Source organism: Halyomorpha halys, unplaced genomic scaffold (assembly GCF_000696795.3).
Source record: "Halyomorpha halys isolate HHAL.00 unplaced genomic scaffold, Hhal_1.1 Scaffold1374.1, whole genome shotgun sequence".
Taxonomy (NCBI): Eukaryota; Metazoa; Arthropoda; class Insecta; order Hemiptera; family Pentatomidae; genus Halyomorpha; species Halyomorpha halys.
In genome coordinates this window covers 55,495-62,037 of record NW_027112468.1, presented here as the reverse complement: position 1 = coordinate 62,037, position 6,543 = coordinate 55,495, and the positions used below count along the sequence as shown (strand labels likewise).

Below are 6,543 nucleotides of genomic sequence, written 5' to 3'. Positions count from 1 at the left end.
TGATGTGTTGACTGTTTAAAACAAAAATAACATTAACTTATCTTCTTGTATTTTGTTTTTATGGGTTTATCTTAGTAAAATACGTGATGTAATTTTCCGGGAAGGCACTAATTCTGGTATGTCACAGATATCCCGGGAATACCCAACGGTGATGTAATATAAAACTGGGACATAAACGTACAATTTATCTATGCAGTATTATAATTGCTGATGAAATATTTTCCTTAACAGAGCCTTTAAGAAGCTATTTATTAATTTGTGCCGCTTGTAGCCGTGGGAGTTGAGGCGTAGGTCTTAACAACCTTGGAACTGCATCGGTACCAGTTCGAATCCAGACTGTGTCGACGACTTTTGTTCTTCTGGTAGTACCAAGAAATGAAAACTTGACACTCCACCATGGTTAGAATAGGGTAGTACTTTGTTGATAACCTCTCCCCTCTCTGTATGTTAAAAATGGGAAAGGGTTCATTAAAAAAAAAAAAAATGTATTTATTAGTAGAGATAGAGTGAAGGAAGATAAAAGGTATGTGACTTAAGGTGGACTGTTAATACTCCATTACTGTTTTGCAACGTTTCGCCCTAACAAAGCATCCTCGGGTACAAAATCTACCAGGACTCACGATTATTTCACTACAATATATTATACTAAAATAAAAATAAATTTATTTCATAACATTTTTGGATAATAAACTGTATTAAAATTTCTCGTAATTTCATTTAAATACATGACTGAATCTTAATAATTATTTTATCACTGTTTTGCAACGTTTCACAATTATACTACAACAGCAGTACTTAACACAAAAATAAAAATAATGATGACCATAAAAGTTAACAAAAAATATTCATATCTTTAATACAATACTGAATTGGATTGATGTTAAAAATGTTAAGAAATAGTTTTATTTGTATTTTTGTATTAAGTATTGTTGTAGTATAATTGTGACTCCTCGCAGATTGTACCAGTGGATGGGTTGTTAGGCTGAAACGTTGCCAAACAGTGATACGTATTAACACCCCATTTTAACGTAATTAAGCAATTTATATATTGCCCCTCCCTTTGACAGTTATAATCAAGACAAAGTACTACCACTGAAACAAAAAAAATGAAACGAAATAGGAATTTAAAAATTTTTTTGTTCAATTATTTCTGTAGTAAACGTTTCCCTATAATTAGATAGCTTGGGACAAGAATGTGACACGACACAATTTTGAAGAGGATTATAACTATGTAAAATGCTCTTTAGTTCGTTCCTCTTAAAAGCTATTAATTTGTTTTAAAAAAAATAATTCTAAAATATTATGGAATGTAAACTATAAAAGGAATGAAATAAGAATTGCTGAATTTTTTTGGATTTTCGTCTCTCAAAAACATATTGTTATATCTTTTCCCCGACTATCTGTCTGGTTCATGGGCCTTTTTATTTATTTCTATTTTTTTTTTTTTTTATTTGATTCCGTCCCGTTGTAATTAATTGTTAATATTTCAATATTTTTCAAAATTTGCAATTTGGTTCCTCGAGAAATTTCCAGTTTCTTTGTGATTTTTTAAAAATTACTAAATGTTTTGATAATCATCAGTTCATTGAGATATATTTTTATTTTTTGTATTTACTTAATATCTACCTAAAAAACATTTTATAGATTGTATTTTTAGTTAGTTATGTTTAATAAATCAAGTCAATAAAGGTTTAAAAATAGTAAAAGAAAATTATTTTTTGCTAACCAACATTAATTTATTAGTCTAGATCATTAGAACTGTTATCATACCTGGTTACATTTATTACTAACTTGTTTCCAGACCACCTATATCTAAGTTTCCTTATATTGTTATTATTAATTCTTTTTTTTTTATATAATTAATAAACATGACAATTGTTTTTATTTCAATGTTTTGTTGGTTATAAAATGTTTGTATCTTGTTTTTTCATTTAGCCTTGACGAAGCCCAGAAAAGTGGGACGAAACGTCTATTAACAATAAATAGTTTTCTTTTACTATTTTAATAACTTTATTGACCACCCGGACTATCTTTCTACAATATAATTCATACGGTCAACTATCTTCTTCCATTATTTTATTAAATTTGTATAAACTTTTACGCCATACCTTTTTTTTTTTTTGTAGTTATGTTTTTTTTTTTTTTTCTTGTGCTCAAATTTTGTTATTACTTTTATTAGACTAACCTCCTCTCTCTTTACGTCTTTAAGCTTTAAATTAAATATTCTTACCTCTTGATTTTCAATTATTGACGAAAAATATAATAAAATTACTTAACCATTTAACTCAATTCTATTGTTATCTTGTTATGAGTAATATTTCTGCTAAAGAGACAGTTATGATTCATCAGAATCTTTTTGACTCAGATAATAATGCTGACGCTTTATTTCTTTTATGTTTGTCCTCAACTGTTGAACGAGTCACTCTTGAAATACGATATAGAATTTTCTAACGATAAGAAAATAATCATTATCACGCTCTCTATGTTTAATTATGAATGTTATAAAGAAAAGACTTTTGTTTTAGGCATAATTCCCAACATAATAAATTAAAAAAAATAATCGATTTCTTAGCATCGTTTGCAAAAATACGCTGAATCGGACACCTTTATCCTTTTTTTTTTGTTTAATATCCAATTTCTATAACCGACCAAAATTAATGGAATTAAATCCAAACTCAAAATTTGAAATGAAATGAAAAATAGTTTATTATTCTTGGCCTAGACCCATTTAGAACAATTTTAATCTAAATTAATTAATTGCTAATTTTAATTTTACAATCGCATATATTGGTCAAAAAACAGTGTGGCCACTTTTATTAAAATTTTATATACAGAGAAGAAAAAAATATATAAATAAAAAAAATAACTGACTAAATGCTTTAAAAATAAAACAAAAAAAGGTAGTTACAAAATATTTATACTGTAATAATATTGGATTAGATTGGTGAGGAAAAAAGGTAATTAAATAGAAGGGGTTTAAGAAGGGTTGGTACATGACGTATGTGGAGGGAATGGAGTTCCAGAGATTTGTGGCTCGGTTAAAAAAAAATTGAGGTTTTACTTTTCGATATACATACGAGTAGAATGCAAAAATAAAAAAAAAATGTATCCTTCTGCCGTCCAAGACTACTAGAGGGTTGTATTTTCGATTAGGCACATAATTAATAGGTCACCTCACGATAATCTTAAAAATTATTTCTGTATAGATTTTTTTTTAAAATATTATATTCAAGCTCACGTTTCAATCGCGTCGTTAGAGATAATATAACTATCTACAATCAGATTTAGTCGTCAGTAATTACTGATTTTTCTGTAAATGATTTAGGAATTGTCGTCTTTAAAAAAAGAAAAGTTAACAGTTCTGTTTGGGCTCATATTATAGTAAATACTTCGAATGATGTTCTATTGCGTTTTCTATTTTTATTGGTAGTTTTAAAGATATGGATCTCAAAATGAAAAAATAATTTATTTTTTTTAACGTTTTGAATTAGCCTTCCTTTTTGTAGATCAGCTACGTGAATAGCAAACTATAATTTTTATTATTGGCAATGCAATAAAGATTCAATAAAGTGCTATCAAAGTTTTCATTAGATACCGTTTTTTGGGCATGCACAAATATTACAAGTAAAAAAACGTATAAGTTTTCTCTTTGTGTGCATCTTACGTGTTAAGGTATAAAAGTTCTCGTGGCTATTGGAACTATTATTGTGTTCTATAGGTTGAGACCCCAACTCTTCAGGTATGTTCCAATTATGCAGCAGTTACCTGAACGTCCCTCGCCCACCGGTACTTAGCGACTTAACTACCTGACTTATTGTTACCTGAGAGCTACCTCCACCTTTTCTGTGTGCTCCTTAGGTGTGTTATATTGTGGTATATAATACCAGTAGTATCGGTGAACTGTTGAAAACCTTTTGTGGTCTCTTAAGTTCTCCCTAAAAAATACAAAATTAGGCAGCAATATATATAGTGAGGGGGAGTATACTCAGAGGTCCACCGAGTCCTAAAATGCTGGTCTCCCGAAATGGTATTTGTGTCTTTGAACTGCTTAGTTAAAAACGAAAAGTCTAGTATTTTTGTTAACCTTTAAGTATCTAACGCCTGTTGGACAGGTTTGGTACTAAGGACTCCATCTTGACAAGAGACTTACTTGGAATCCACACACAAGACTGAAACGACAAGAAACTGCTCGTAGATTTCGATTACTACAACACCTACTTGACAAACACTCTTAACTTCCCATTCACTAAAAAAATTATTATATACTACGATAATTTGACCAATTTGGGGATACGGAATTGAGCTCTTGGGCTCCACCAAACCAATTCCTCCTGTATCCAATTCTTACGATACAAAATCCTCCGTAAAAACCGTGATGCTCTTTATTACGTCAAAAATATACTCATCCATAAAGACCCTTTCGCAGATTTGGCCCAAAGTAGATATGCATTCTTTCATTTGAAACTCCTCATCCTGACCTATTAATTCTTAATCATCCCTTACAATCCCTACAAATCCTCCGAGACGTAAGAAAAGAAGATGGTCACGAGACCTTCTAATTTAAATTAATGTTTAAAGTACTATTTTTGGGTGATTCCTACCCCAGGGTTATCAATTGTTCGAAACTTTCCTCAAATTTATTTATTGTATTTTTTTTTATTGTACAGTTTTAAATTTTAATATTTTTTTTTTTTTTAATAGTGATAAAAGGTGGACATTTATGGGATGTAACAATGGAATTTTTTGTTTTCTCGAAAACCGCTCTAACGATCTTGATTAAACTCGGTATGTCAACGTACCATTGAATAGTCAGATAGGTCGTATCCTGATTGAAATAGTCTGACAGGGCTTAAAGGCGGATTTTTCAAAAAACATCCTCTAGAGTATCTTTGATTTTGTTTATTTAAAAAATAAAAACAGTTCTCATTATTATAAATATTAAATAATTTTATATATAACAAAACTAGAAAAGGGAAAAATTGAGACTTCATAATCGAAAGAGAAAAACCGAGATCATTCGATTTTTTTCGCTGGAAAAATATATATTTGCTATTTCCATCTCGAGAAAAACTGAAATCCAAATTTTTGTTGCAACATAAAATTTTTTGTTCATAATTATCACGTTCACGATGAATTTTATTATTTCTTTTTTTAAATTACAAAAATTTAACTTCAACACAGAACATTTACACAAAGCTTGGAGGGACGTATGTATGGTGGTAAGTGAAAGTTATATGATGTTCGCACCGAACCAGATTTTTTGTTTAATTAAGAAAACATACTTCTTGCGTCATATTCAGTTACGTGACAGTACTTCAAAACCCAGGCTCAAAATTACTACTGTTATCATTAATTGTGAAATTGATACTTTTTGATGAAATTATCAAAAGTATTTTATTTCGTGTTTATGAAATGATTGTTGAAAATTTTCCATGACGTTTGAATAATTTATTGCTCCGAATTCCTCAATTTAATAAATTACTAGATATTTCAGCTAACATTGGATATTGTCTATATTTTAATCTGATCTATAAATTTTCAACAATTGGTGTTATAAACTGATAAGATGAAAAAAAAAAAATAAGATCATCTTTCTCGCACGTGGAAATGTTAAGCCTGATAAAAAGGGATTGAAAAACAGTTGATAAAATAATCTGTCCATTTTAAATGAATCATAACTAACATAGCGTTTCTATTTATTTTATATTTTTCATAACTCATTTTGAATTTAAATTATTACTTTGTAGGAGGATAGTCCGGGTAGTGGTCAATAAAGGTACTAAAATAGTAGAAAAACTATTTATTGTTAACTCAGTTGTCATCCTTATTTCAATTAAGACAGCGTTGATGAAGTATTGCAAAGTGAGGCGAAACGTTGGTTAATAGTTTTGTTTTACTATTGTCATACCTTAATTGATTTGGTCAACTATGTTTTCCCAATTTAAATTATTACTGTTTTAAAATTTTCCTGTTTGACGGTTTGAGTTTAGTAGGAAGAGGGGGGTAATCATGAAATCTCAGGCTCATGTTCAGTGAGCCAAAAAAACTGAGGGAGAGGCTAAGAATCAAGACTATGCAATTTAATAAATTTAAATTGTTATAAGACCATAGTGAAAAAAAAACAAAATCTTAAAAAAAAATTAAATAAATTAAAGGAACTTTCAATCATAATAAATCAATACATTGGTTTTTTTTAACATTATTATGACGGCATCAGCTGTGGTCTTTCTTTTATTGAAAATGGTCATTTCTATCACCTATTTGATAGGGAAAAGTGTTAATTTTGAGGTAAATGTTTATACATAGTCATAAATTAATGTAATGTTATGTACTAATATATGTTTAGTTGTAGAATTTATCATAAAACTTTTTACTAGAATGATGTAGTTAATCATTATAATTGAACCGATATTTAACGTTTAAATAATCGCTCGAGGAACAGAAAATTGTTTAGTCAAGTTGTCGTGATTTTGGTCACCTCAGTTTAGGGTCACTAAAGTCAGTAAGACTTTTCTGGGATTTTTTTTTTTTTTGCAGTAAAAA

General features: G+C 29.1%; 1 protein-coding gene across 1 annotated transcript in view; it reads left to right on the top strand.

Moving 5' to 3' along the window:
* LOC106689481 (A-kinase anchor protein 200) overlaps positions 1-6,543 on the top strand; it is a gene marked incomplete in the record, with an annotated part of 108,859 nt that overhangs the window by 56,978 nt on the left and 45,338 nt on the right.